Genomic DNA, 12,946 nt, shown 5'->3' with positions numbered 1-12,946 from the left:
GACGAACAACCATTCGCACTCACACTCACACCTAGGGACAATTTAGAGTGTTCAATCAGCCTGCCACGCACGTTTTTGGAATGTGGGAGGAAACCGGAGCACCCGGAGAAAACCCACGCAGACCCGGGGAGAACATGCAAACTCCACACAGGGAGGCCGCAGCTGGAATCGAACCCGGTACCTCTGCACTGTGAAGCCCACGTGCTAACCACTGGACTACCGGGCCGCCCCAGAATATATATATATATTAGTATATAAAGAACAACCCTTGAGATCAACTCCTCCAAACTAGTCTCTTGTTTATTCCAACCGGCACTGCATCAGGTGCTCGGAAGAGCGCCTTTAAGAAGGGAAATGTGGTAAAGACGACGAGTGCGCTCATCAATTGGGAGATGACTTGGCCTTGTTTGCGCTCAACTGCCCTTATGGGAAAGGAATCTGCAATCCATTAGGCTGGGAGGGATCAGATACCCCCTGTGAATTCCTCCCATTTGTTTAGACATTCAAAGTCAGGTTCAATTAAGTGGATTAGAACTGGAAGGTAGTGTGTGTGTGTGTGTGTGTGTGTGTGTGTGTGTGTGTGGCCATGCCGTTGCCATACTCGCTTGAAGACACAAGTGATATTCAATTCATTAGCTTTTTTATTTTTTTTAAACATATATATCCGCTATACGCTGTGTGTCGTAGTTGCCCCTCGTTACCATAAATAATGAGCAACCTGACCTGTTTAATTGTTAATGAGCCCTTTTGAAATATGGAGATCAGATAACCTCCCGCATTGGCGCTTGCCAAGCTTTGAAATGACGTAGAAGAGCGCGCGCCATCTTTTAGGGGTGGATAACGTTACTACAGTCATTCAGTTCCCGGATTTTTATGGGATTTTTATTTACTCAACCGCAGAGGGAAGGCGCTCGCAGTTGCTATTCTTACCGAAATCGTATCTGTCGCTATTCTCAAAGTCTTTGTTCCGTCTCAAGTGTGATAACGGGTGACCATGTTTCCTTTCTACGTTTTGCATCAACACAAACAAAACAAAACAAAAAAGTGCGCTGATGTTAAATGACAGCACCATAATATCGACGCGGGGCATTTTGAAGCGCATGAATAAAACAAATAAAGCTCCGGGTGGCCAGCTGCCGTTCCTCGGCCGCTAATGGCCGCCTGCTTCCCCTCTCAGGTTGCCGGCACAATAGGTGGGACAGGCAGGATATTGGTTCGAATCTCTCTGGCCAAGCAGCAGGTGAACACTGTCGCGGATGAAGCGGCGGGTGCGAAACTTGACCCCGAAGGAGTCTGGGAACGACAGTTGTCATGAAAGTTCCGTTTGACTCACTCAAGGGTTTCACGGAATTATCCAAACAAGAATTTATTCAGTTTGGCTTTTGGAAATCCAGTTGGACAAACGTTGACCCCCCACCCTCACCCTCCACCACCACCACCTTATCAGGTGTGAGATTTTGGTGGCCAAGAGGTGAACCCCCGGCTCAAATAATGAGGGATTATTCCAATCCACTCTTTTAGATTGAGCTGCAAATCCCGACACTTTCGCCCCGCGAGTGAAGAATTAGATTAAGTCGGTTTTGCAATTTGTCGGATGACTTGCGACACAAAATGGCAGGAAGTCGCAACAGGTGTTGTGCAGGTGGGAAATTGAAAATCCCACACAGGTTTTGTGTTCATATCTCACTGTGCGGAGTTAGCGTTGGGAGTTAGCGTTGTCGGTAGACCCGAACTCACTCGCTCCTCGCGACTCTGATCACAGTTTCATCATGATCTTTCAGCGAAACAGAATTTCAAATGTGCATTCTTGAGGTATGATTAAGAATCGTGTGACTATAAATGGAATGATTATGAAGCACAAATTCATTTTCTCCCGGCGACCAATCCTCTTTGTATGAGGATGCAGTTAACAATCTTTAATGGTGCTTTCTGTGAAGGACTCTAAGCCTGTTGTGTGTGTGTGTGTGTGTGTTTCTCTCTCTCACACACACACACACACATCATAGCCAAGGCCCCACGACCCGTGTCAGATGGTGGTGAGTAAATCAGTTGTGACAATAACACCTCCCTGGGGTCCCACACGTCACGACTACAATTCAGACCTAATGGAGCAGTGGACGCAAGGGGATGCACGCGCTAGTAAGCGGGGGTGTGTGTGTGTGTGTTAAATGCTGTTTTGCATTTTGGCATACGGCATCTGATCAATATGCAGGCATGAATGTCATTGGTTGTTTTAGTTTAGCGGCGAGTTAAGCTCCGTTTCAGCTTCAGACGCCTTGAACGACGACTGTTGGGCTCATAAGTTGGCGCAACCATAAGGGATGTACACCACGAGCGCATTGAGGCAAAAGCAGAAGTTTTTGAAAGGCTCCGGTTTTCTGTGACTAGTCATTACATTTGATTTCTTTTTTTAAATATAGTGTGACGTTTGTTTTTCAAGAAATGTAATTTTTTGTGTCGCGTATGCAGGACGAACACCAACATGCTTCGGCCTACAGCAAAGGGCTGAGCCCGACTTGTTGAGCAAACGTCGCCAAAGTTTGGAACATTTGCGTTTGAGGATTATCGCTTGAATGAATCCAGGTGAAAAAGACAATAGCCACATGCGATGTTTTGGAACTCAAAGATAAGAGACACAACATCTATAATGTTTACTTTTTTTCTGTCAGACATAGGTGAGCTAGCTGCGTGAGCTGTTAAGCTAAGCTAGCTGGGTTAGCGTGACAGTTTAGCTCATCACTAGCTAGCTGGTCAAATATTAACGCAACTAGATGTTGCTTATGCATCGAATTGAGAGGACAATAAAGAGATAGGACGCCGCGGATAGTGAAATCTTGAAATTATAACAATATAAAGTGATTTTTATTGAAGCATCAGTGTTTGATTGTAATACTTGCTCATTGTCCCCCCCCAAAAAAGTATTTTCTGTTCACCCAAAGGGGGCGGCCCGGTAGTCCAGTGGTTAGCACGTCGGCTTCACAGTGCAGAGGTACCGGGTTCGATTCCAGCTCCGGCCTCCCTGTGTGGAGTTTGCATGTTCTCCCTGCGTGGGTTTTCTCCGGGTGCTCCGGTTTCCTCCCACATTCCAAAAATGTGCATGGCAGGCTGATTGAACACTCTACATTGTCCCTAGGTGTGAGTGTGAGTGCGAATGGTTGTTTGTTTCTGTGTGCCCTGCGATTGGCTGGCGACCGATTCAGGGTGTCCCCCGCCTACTGCCCGAAGACAGCTGGGATAGGCTCCAGTACCCCCCGCGACCCTAGTGAGGATCAAGCGATTAGGAAGATGAATGAATGAATGTTCACCCAAAACTTGAACACAAAGCCTTAGACCAGATGTGATGGCGGAAATTCTTGCAGGCTTGCGGAGAAGGTGGCTCGCAGAAGCAAGCTTCGGCATCCACGCAAGCTGCCGAATGCAGCGGACAAACGTGGCTTCAGTTTATTGTTTATACCCGAGATTAATGGCGGCGGCATTCACGCCGTCCAACTAATCAAGACGGTCATTAGCGCGTGTTGTCACTGACAACCTTAATCAAATCCATCACGGGCCTCGGCTAGGCCTCGCCATTACACCCCCCCCCCCGTCTGCATAATTATTTCTTCATCCCGCCCCCGAGACGGGAATGCAATATGCGGTAATGCGTCGGCGTGGCCTGATTGAAATGCATTCTGGGACATTCATATTAGAAACAGATCAGCAATGTATCACTTGCGTCCTCCTCGGCGCGGTCGACGGTGTGAAGTCGTTTTTTTATGCAACCCTCACGACACTTCATAAGCGTGTCGGGAGTGTGTTGATGTGCGAGCAACATTCTGATTTGCAAATCGTCTCAACTACTTGACGATCAATGTGACGCTTTATTTTTGTCAAAAGTACCACATTTTGACACATCCAAAATGAAAGATATAAACAATGCTTTATTTTTGGCCATTTTGCAGGACATTGCATAATAATTTCACATCACTCAAGAGAATTAAGACATTTATTATGACACATCATGATAATGTTTTTCTCATGATCATGGTTTTGAAGAGATTTTCCTTGTAGTCAGCTTTAGTTTTAGTTTTAGTAGTTTTAGTCCAATCATTAGGACGTTTTAGTCAAAAGTATGATAACCGTGCAAAAGTATAAATTTACCATTTTATCTCGACGATTTTCTCTCATGTTTGATTTTCGTGATGTATTATGTCAATATTACGATTCAATTCAGTGTTCGACTCGTTATTTCACTTGATATTAACTTGACAAGTTGTTGCCGCTACAAAAAAAAAAAAAAAGATTTGAGTGGTCATGATGAAAATTTTAAAACACCAAATTGCTCATTTCAAGCAAGCCTTTGATGAACGACCACAATAAATAATTAGTGAATCAGGTTTCAATTAATCCTCCGTGAATAAATTACTCATTTTAATGGGTCATAAATCTTCTCCTCCACTCTTCCGCACTCTCGGAATGTTTAACTCCGCGTCCTTGTTACTCTTGTCACGATTCATAATGGTACACACGGCTTAAATTCACGGCGTGATAATCACCCGTTTTCTCATTAGGGATCTTGGACGTGCAAAGGGCCATCTCGGGGATGGGGACGGGGGGGGGGGGGGGGCGCTGTGGCTATGAGGTGTTAACTGCTCCCCACGGAAGGCTGTCTGGCTCTTGCATCACTCGCCGACCCCCCCACCGCCCATAGGGAGCGACACTCAACAGAGCACTCAGACTCACAGATGGTTGCAACACAAGCAGCCGGCCTGTCGTGCGTTTCAATTACCGGCCCGAGCCGGAGGGAAGGTCATCGCTCAGCTGTCAAGCGGGATGGATGGCGGAAGCCGAATTCCTGCATGCCCAACCCAGCGCGAAGCGCCTTCTTAACTCCGAGCTCCCGGGAGCATCTTCCTTGTCGCCACGTTGCTTTTGTTCTGGTTTCAGGAGGCTATCTTTCACTTGAGGGAGAATTTAAGTTGTCGGCGTTTGGTGGGTTCAATTAATAATTTTGCAAAGGGGCGAAAGGCCAAACTGCTAATGTCAGCTTTGCATTGTTTTTAATGTATTTTGAAAATGTGCATTGTCTTGTTTCAAGGAATTGCTATGTGGGTAGTAGATATGGTATATGTATAGATATAAATCGATAAAATATTTTTTTTTGTAGTTGCTGGAGTGGCCGGAAAAGCTGCCAAATATAGCAAAAGCTCTCTAAATTGGCAACAGTACAGACACAAGTTGAATCTCTTGCTCGCTTGTTGTACCAGCATCCACACCGATGGAATTATCCATTCATTCATTCATTCATTCATCTTCCGAGCCGCTTGATCCTCACTAGAGTCGCGGGGGGTGCTGGAGCCTATCCCAGCTGTCTTCGGGCAGTAGGCGGGGGACACCCTGAATCGGTTGCCAGCCAATCGCAGGGCACACACAGAAACGAACAACCATTCGCACTCACACTCACACCTAGGGACAATTTAGAGTGTTCAATCAGCCTGCCACGCATGTTTTTGGAATGTGGGAGGAAACCGGAGCACCCGGAGAAAACCCACGCAGGCCCGGGGAGAACATGCAAACTCCACACAGGGAGGCCGGAGCTGGAATCGAACCCGGTACCTCTGCACTGTGAAGCCGACGTGCTAACCACTGGACTACCGGGCCGCTAAAATAAAAGCAAACTTTCAAAATCAAAGCACCGCATATTTTACATTTTACTCTGACCTCATGGTCACTCTGAGGGCCGGCCGGAGACTGGGGTCGCGGGGGGGAATGTGACACTTGTCCCCAAGACAAATCCTTAGAGTGAAGTTCTTCCAGAGTGAGCCACGACGATCCTGAATTTAGCATGGGCCATTCTAACATCCCTGAGGTGACCGCGCTCCACAGCGTTCCTATTTGTCTTCAGCCTCGATGAGAAGAGGCAATCCCGCCTCAACCTGGAGAGCAATCCCCACCGCCCCCGCCCCGGCCCTCCCCAACAAGGGCACTGCCATCAGTCGCTAAGGCCCAATCCCTTTTGGAACATTTGTTCCAGTCTCCCTTTCCTCTCTCAGATTTGTTGTTTTCTTTCCCCATTTTATGTCATAATTCATGTCAAAGCATCTCTGAAGAGATTCGTGAGGGTGGAGTGTGTGCGTGTGTGTGTGTGTGTGTGTGTGTGCTTTGGAAGGGAGGGGGAGGGGGGGGGTACAAGGGGCGGCAAGGGCACACACTTAATCCCTGGGTCAAGATGTATTTATTGAAGATTAATAACCCGAGCAGCAATCTCATCATGCTCTCGATGATTTTATAATTTGGTTTCTGGGGAGTGGAGAGAGGAGGGGGGAGGGTGGGTCAGGGACAAAAGACCCAATGCAGAACTATTGTTTACAACGTTAAGAGTTGCAAGTGTCTATTTTGAACGTATTCTAAACTTGACATGTTTTCCATTGATGATTCGTTTCAGTTTTTGGTTTCATCCTAAAATGGAAATACATTTTTAAAAATAAAAAAAATCAGCTTGAGGCGCTTATGTTGACAATCAGGCTCATTTCATAAAATGACCATATCTTCTTTGCATTCTTCGAGAGCTCTTTGTTTTTGGAAAAAGCCATTTTTTCTCGACGTACAGCGCAAACCCGCGTGAGTTATGTGATCCGAATCAATATCAGCGGACACATACATCAGTATAATTTCAATTATTTTGACCGCATTTCAGAAATATCGCATATGTAGAATGGCGGCATCCATCTCATTCGTTTAATGGATGTGTTTGACGTAACAACCGGCGCGAGACACTTTTTGGAGGCGGAGGGGCGGGAAAAAAAAAAAGACGACAAAAGATGAATTTGCTCAAAGGGGTCAAAGTTCAAGGTGCGGTCTGCCAACCAAATGTGTTTATATCCCTAATAAGAAGGAGTGGATTGAATAGATTGTTTGTCCCTGACCTTGGCGATCAGGTGAACCCGGCGCCACTATATCACGGCCGAGGGGATGGGGAGCACGCCATCCGCACCGCTCTTGACGTCGGTGGACCCAAGACGGAGGGGGGGGGATGATGGGAGGTGAAGGGGCAGCGGCGGCGACGCTTTGCATCCTGTTTGGAATGAGGAGCAGCAATGGAGGATGACTGAAGGACATATGCTAACGAAGCACGTTAGCACGACACTTTGCATATTTGCCTTAGTGTATCGTGTGTGTGTCTTCACATACTTCAATGATCAATATTTGCGCAAATAGTGGCCAGCGGTTGTTTATTCACTCAAATGAAAGCGAAGGTGCCTTTTAGAATTGAATTGTACAAAACGGATGGATGGAATTATACTTAGCGATGTTAGCCATGCTTTACAAATCACATGATGGCCATCCAAAGTTGGGCCTGGAGGCCATTTGTGGATCGCTGCAACCTATTCTAATTATAATAAATTTCAACACACCCAAAGATTCCGAAAAATACGATATACACGATTCCATGCGTTTTTGTTTGTATGCAAATCGCCGTGATGCATCATCGCGCTGTGCCACTTGAGAGGAAAGTACAAATAAATCCTCCAAATTGAGCCACTTGTATGATGAAGCGTAAACGCGGCCTTCGGACTCCGAACCGTGAGGATGAGCCACATCCCAAGCCCTCGTCTAATATCTAACAAAGTGCTCCCCTCTTGACTCCATCTCTTCTTTTAAATGACTCAAGAAGCAAAACAAGGACGATTAGGAGGGAGGGCGGCCAGGGAGCGGGAGGGGGGAACTCAAGGGATTTACGGTGACAAAATGCCGGGGTCAGGCAGGGTATGCGGCAGCGGTATTGATCAGCAAGGCATGCCGCTCGCGCACCGGTCCGAACCCCTGACCCTTAAATAGCGAATGAATCTCAATCCAATAGACTGGAGTGTCTGCGGCGGCGTGCGCACGGGCGCCACGCAAATATATGTGCTCGGATACACTCCCGCACTCACGTGGGAAAGCGCCGACCCGGGTTCCGCCGATCAATACCGCCGGTGATGATTTCCACATTATAGATTGGCACGGCCTTCATGAAAGAAATAGTGCACCTCTGGGGATGTACAGTGAAGTGAACCGCCTTTCTATTCGCGGTTAGCTTTTCACAAATTCACTTTTTACTTTTTTTTACCCCGCCCCCCCCCTGTGAAATTATCTGCAGCTATTTGCCAAAGTGCAATTTTTGTGTTCTTTTTTCGGAGGCCCTATGATACAACTAGATGGTGAGCTGCTGGCTAATAGGAAAGTAGTAATTGGTATCAAGGAAGTAGGGTGAAGGGATGCATCTTGACACGGGTCTTTTTTTTTCTGACCACATATTTTTTTTTTCCATGCAGCATGAACAGTACAATTCAGATTTTTTTTTTTCCAAATCCTACCCGGTCCCCTTTCATAAGTGGGCATAAAGTAGTTCTGGACGCAATTCAACAGCAGTATGGTCGCCATCATCTGATCTATACGGCAAATCTACGCTGCACATATAATCAACATGAGAAACAACGTCTTTTAGAATATATGTCTAGAGCAAAGACGAATAATTTTTGAATATTTTCGAATGGCTTTGGAGTTTCATCAAACCAGTCCCCGATATGAATCAACATATTGTGAAATTGGGCGGCCCGGTAGTCCAGTGGTGAGCACGTCGGCTTCACAGTGCAGAGGTACCGGGTTCGATTCCAGCTGCGGCCTCCCTGTGTGGAGTTTGCATGTTCTCCCCGGGGGCCTGCGTGGGTTTTCTCCGGGTGCTCCGGTTTCCTCCCACATTCCAAAAATATGCATGGCAGGCTGATTGAACACTCTAAAATTGTCCCTAGTGGATGGTTGTTCGTCTATGTGTGCCCTGCGATTGGCTGGCAACCGATTCAGGGTGTCCCCCGCCTACTGCCCGAAGACAGCTGGGATAGGCTCCAGCACCCCCCGCGACCCTAGTGAGGATGAAGCGGCTCAGAAAATGAATGAATGAATATTATGAAATCAATACGCACTGTGACGGTGTGAACAAAAAGGGAGACGCGATGATTAAATGAAAAGACACAAAAATGTTGACGGCGGTACTTTGTCAAATACAAAAATACTTTGATCGAGCCGCTTTATATTCTTCATTTTGGGGTTTTATCATAAGAGTTGCCGTCAAACGGTTTGACATCGCTTAAGGCTTTACTGACAATCACATCTTCTAGCGTCTAAACAGACACACACACACACACACAAAACCCTTTTACATAATGAAATTACACAGAGTCATATGTTACGTCGTCAGCTTGAGTTATGGGGAGGGGGGTTTACATAAAATTCACATCGAAGGTAGGGAAGGGGTTGGGGGCGGGAGGGGGATGCATGTGTGCATACGGATTTACATTTTATTAAAGAAATGAGCGAGATGCGGTAAAATAGGGTCGTGGGCGAGGGGCAGAGGGGGAGAAAAAGAAGGGGAAAAAAACCCCTTCCCAATTTCCTGTTCTATCAGCTCAAATCCTGGCAGCCATAAATAAAACACACACGCACGCACATGCACACACACTCCCGTGATAGGCCGTTTTACTGAAACACACTGCAAAAATGTAATTTTAGCACCTCGGAAGTCAAACACCTTATAGCGTGTACTATTTGGAGAGAAAAGGCAAACCTCGTTTGTCTTCATTTCAGCCGGCATCAAAAGATACAACAACAGTTACTGTGATATTGTTTTAAAAGGAGCATACTGTATCCACCCCCCCCCCCTCCCACTCTTTAAAACAGTGACATGCTTTTGTCAAAATACCCCTGGGGTCAAGACTGATAGCACACTTCATTACACACATTCTCTTTCGTCTTGCTGAAATCAGCCCTTTTCAAAGAGTGAGTCAGCACTCATTCCATGCCAAAAAAAAAAAAAAAAAAGCAAACATAAAACCAAGAAAACTCAAAGAGGCAGCAGTCTATACACTATACTCTGTGTATGTGGTGCATATCGAGACATCACCAAACACAAATACCTTGGCATTGTCACCAAACTGCATCAAGCAATCAAGACAGCGCTGCTTAGCGCAAGCTAATGTTGTAAGCTAACAGTCAGCAAAATTCCATGCAGTCATGTTTAAGATAAGATAAGATAAGATAAGAAAAAACTTTATTAGTCTCACAATGGAGAAATTCCCAATTCACAGCAGCAAAGTTATGAAAGTAAGAAGTAGAACAACAAAATATAGGAGCTGCTGGAAAGGCAGCCACTCTCGCGGCGCCATTTTGAAGTCAAAATAACAAAAATTTACCTCGCCCAAAGCCACCACTGACTAATTTAACCAGAGACGAGTATTTTACAAAACCTTCATTCATCATCCGTCATCATCAGCCCATCTTTTTTTTTTCGGGCCAAGCCAAACTGTTATCATCAGTCGTTCAGTCAGTCATGTTATTTTAACCTCGCTTCTGTCATTGTTTAGGTCTGTAAATTTCACCGTTCCAGCAATTCATCAGTCAGTCCATATGTCAATCCCCCTTCAAAAAAACTAAAAAAAACAACACACACACATATTTGCCAACTTATTGAACTGGTGGTTGGGAACAGCTATTTTAATTCATAACACGCAAAAAAAATTAATTGAAAGTGTACAATGACTTACCTTAACCAGAATGCATCTTAACAATGTGGCCAAGGTTTGCATCCAATCCAAGTAGCTTGCACACGCATTCCTGTCAATAAACGTTTGTCATCTGCGTCTGCTGCTTCTTCTTCTTCTTCAATCACCGCTCAGCTTCACAAAACAGGTGAGTTGTGATTGCTTGTGACCTGAGCCCTGAGCAATTGTGATGTCATTTTCAGTCGACGGCAAGTTGCAAAATGGCCGCCACCTGAGATCGCTAAAAACAGGTGGATTTTGCCGCTCAACTCCTATTCCATCCATCCATTTTCAGCTCTGCTCATCCTGAACAGGGTCACGGGGGACCTGTGCCAACTGACTACAACCTAAACTGGTCGCCAGTCAGTCGCAGAGCATACTTAGAGAGACAAACAGTTTTTCATACCCACATCCACACTTTGACTGAGTGGGAACCGATCCCACACTGCCCACTACACCAACAGTGACCTTCACTCATATTCCACAAATGCAATATAAATCAGAATGCAGTGACGGTGCATAGAACAACTTAAGATAAGATAAGATAAGATAAGATAAGATAAGATAAGATATCCCCCAGTGTGGGACGAATAAAGGATATCTTATCTTATCTTATCTTATCTTATCTTATCTTATCTTAAGTTGTTCTATGCACCGTCACTGCATTCTGATTTATTCCCCCTTGAAAGAGTTTTAAATGCAATGTTTAGCTTCTACCTATGCTTTTATGATAATTAACATGTCAAAATGTTTCTTCAAAGCGGCTGCACGGTTCATAAAGTTTATACAACACCGATTTGAAATATAACTGATCTCACTGGGAAATGTTGACGGAATCTAACTGGAATATCCTCCCCGACACTAACCCATATTTTCACATCTATATTGTCTTGCCCATAACCACAGTTGCATCCTCCGCCCTTAATCCAGATTCCGACTGGAAAAATCTTTTGTAATATATGACTTTATATTTTTACAATACTGGATTATGCTTTTTTTTTTTTTAAATTACTGGCGCTGGTGGAAAATCACAGAGAGGTTATAGGGCTGAGGTCCGAATGACAGGATTACCAGAAAAAACCCCGGGATTTAAAAAATTGAACAGAGGAATAATAATAATTTACTTCTTTAAATATGATGATTCCAGATCAGTAAAAAAATAATAATAAATAAACAGGTAAAAAGTAAAAGTAATAATCCCAGGATGATTCTGGAAAGCATTCGGAAACACGACTCGTTTGATTGCTCACGCGTAAGCTGAGTGACCAAGAAATGTGCACATAGGTAAGCCGACAAAAGTAGACAAACAATGCAAAATGTGGGCCACGGCATTAGGTGCCCCTTTTTGGGTGGGCTATTGTCCTCATGTGTGCACACTGTAGTATAGTGAATTATCACGTTCCATGTATTTATACGAACACAAACGGAAAAGTATTTGAAATGGACAGCCAATGTTTGATATCACTGTCATGAATTTATTCATTCATTCATTCATTCATCTTCCGAGCCGCTTGATCCTCACTAGGGTCGCGGGGGGTGCTGGAGCCTATCCCAGCTGTCTCCGGGCAGTAGGCGGGGGACACCCTGAATCGGTCGCCAGCCAATCGCAGGGCACACAGAAACGAACAACCATCCACACTCACACTCACACCTAGGGACAATTTAGAGTGTTCAATCAGCCTGCCACGCATGTTTTTGGAATGTGGGAGGAAACCGGAGCACCCGGAGAAAACCCACGCAGGCCCGGGGAGAACATGCAAACTCCACACAGGGAGGCCGGAGCTGGAATCGAACCCGGTACCTCTGCACTGTGAAGCCGACGTTCTAACCACTGGACTACCGGGCCGCCCGTCATGAATTTAAAATATGGCAAAAAGAAAGGATTGCCTTACTTATAGGTGCCTCGTACCCTCCGCAGCTGTGAAACTTGATTTCATATCAAACACCTCTCCAGTATGATTCCCTGAAAACAGCAATGACTGTTCAACTGATTTCTAGACAAACTAAAAATGCAGCCCTCTGCTTTTGCTAAATGTGTGGGCATTCAATTATTTTTTTTTTAATGTGTTTGACAGCGGAAAAAGGGGTAACTGCGTAGCGGCGAGCAGTAAACGAGGGGGCTGCAAACCAACGACCTTGTGCGGAAATAACAACAGCAAGCCTTAATGTGTTGCATTACAAGACATGTGATAAAACACTTTTATAGACAGGGCTGCAAAAATGCCGCAGAGTCACGACGCACACCCGTGCCCATTTTCCGGGGGGTGTCCAGAATAAGAGCTTCATCGGCGATGGGTTCAAATGGAGGAATGCCTTTGTTGTCACCTTGATCCAGGTTAGTAAATGTCACCACAAAGACACGCGTTATGGCGATGGGAAGAATGCAATGC

The 12,946-nt window shown here is 45.4% G+C and overlaps 2 long non-coding RNA genes across 3 annotated transcripts in view; both read right to left on the bottom strand.

The window, feature by feature from the left end:
- LOC127590905 (uncharacterized) overlaps positions 1 to 12,946 on the bottom strand; it is a 271,544-nt gene that overhangs the window by 114,755 nt on the left and 143,843 nt on the right. The window lies entirely within an intron of this gene.
- Positions 1 to 12,946, bottom strand: part of LOC127590908 (uncharacterized) — a 128,977-nt gene that overhangs the window by 112,708 nt on the left and 3,323 nt on the right. The window lies entirely within an intron of this gene.

This window comes from Hippocampus zosterae, chromosome 18 (genome assembly GCF_025434085.1).
Source record: "Hippocampus zosterae strain Florida chromosome 18, ASM2543408v3, whole genome shotgun sequence".
Taxonomy (NCBI): domain Eukaryota; kingdom Metazoa; phylum Chordata; class Actinopteri; order Syngnathiformes; family Syngnathidae; genus Hippocampus; species Hippocampus zosterae.
The sequence above is the reverse complement of the archived record's forward strand: the minus strand, read 5'-3'. Positions and strand labels throughout refer to the sequence as shown.